This window comes from Topomyia yanbarensis, chromosome 1 (assembly GCF_030247195.1).
Source record: "Topomyia yanbarensis strain Yona2022 chromosome 1, ASM3024719v1, whole genome shotgun sequence".
Classification (NCBI taxonomy): Eukaryota; Metazoa; Arthropoda; class Insecta; order Diptera; family Culicidae; genus Topomyia; species Topomyia yanbarensis.
This window is the reverse complement of record NC_080670.1, coordinates 129839283-129839924: the sequence shown is the minus strand read 5'-3', so window position 1 is coordinate 129839924 and position 642 is coordinate 129839283. Positions and strand designations below refer to the sequence as shown.

Sequence of the window (642 nt, the reverse complement as noted above, 5' to 3'; positions counted from 1 at the left end):
TATGCTTACTGCTTCAAGCTATCTCGTAATAGAAAAGTTGATACCTAATTAAATTTTATTATAATTAACAGTTACCTTGATTAAATCGTGATAGTATCATAATACTGTATTACATACTTTCTCCTCAAATGAGTGAACAAAATGTACGCGAGATGTTATGATATGTGTCGGTGAATCGCATAATAAATTGGTTCATAAATAGAGGCAATGTATCCCATCGGCTTCGAAAATCATACCCGCAGAAAATCATTTGCAATAAAATGTTTACCGAAGTAATATGACAAAGACCCCACCACGGCTTTGCGCAGTGGCGATATCGTAACCAATGAGGTAAAACCGAGGTGCGATTATTGCTAGTTGAAAACTAATACCACCACGGACACCAGTGAGGGCTCTGCTCCACCCCACGAACCACCCGGTCCACAATCCAAGGAACGCACAGAAAACGGCATCAACATCTCCGTCTCGTTCCGTAGAACCAATACAATAAGGGGTCGTGCACAAATGACGCAGCCTCCTTTCGGCGATTCTCGACCCCTTCCTCCCCCCTTGCAGCATTCCGTCACAAAACTCCAGCCTCACCCCTGCAAACAACGTAGCATCTTCCATGACCTACCCCTCTCGCACCGCTGCCGGCCGACG

At 44.9% G+C, this 642-nt stretch overlaps 1 pseudogene; it reads left to right on the top strand.

Moving 5' to 3' along the window:
* The first annotated feature begins 296 nt into the window (after positions 1-296).
* Positions 297-378, top strand: LOC131678110 (U4 spliceosomal RNA; annotated as a pseudogene).
* The last annotated feature ends 264 nt before the right edge of the window (positions 379-642 follow it).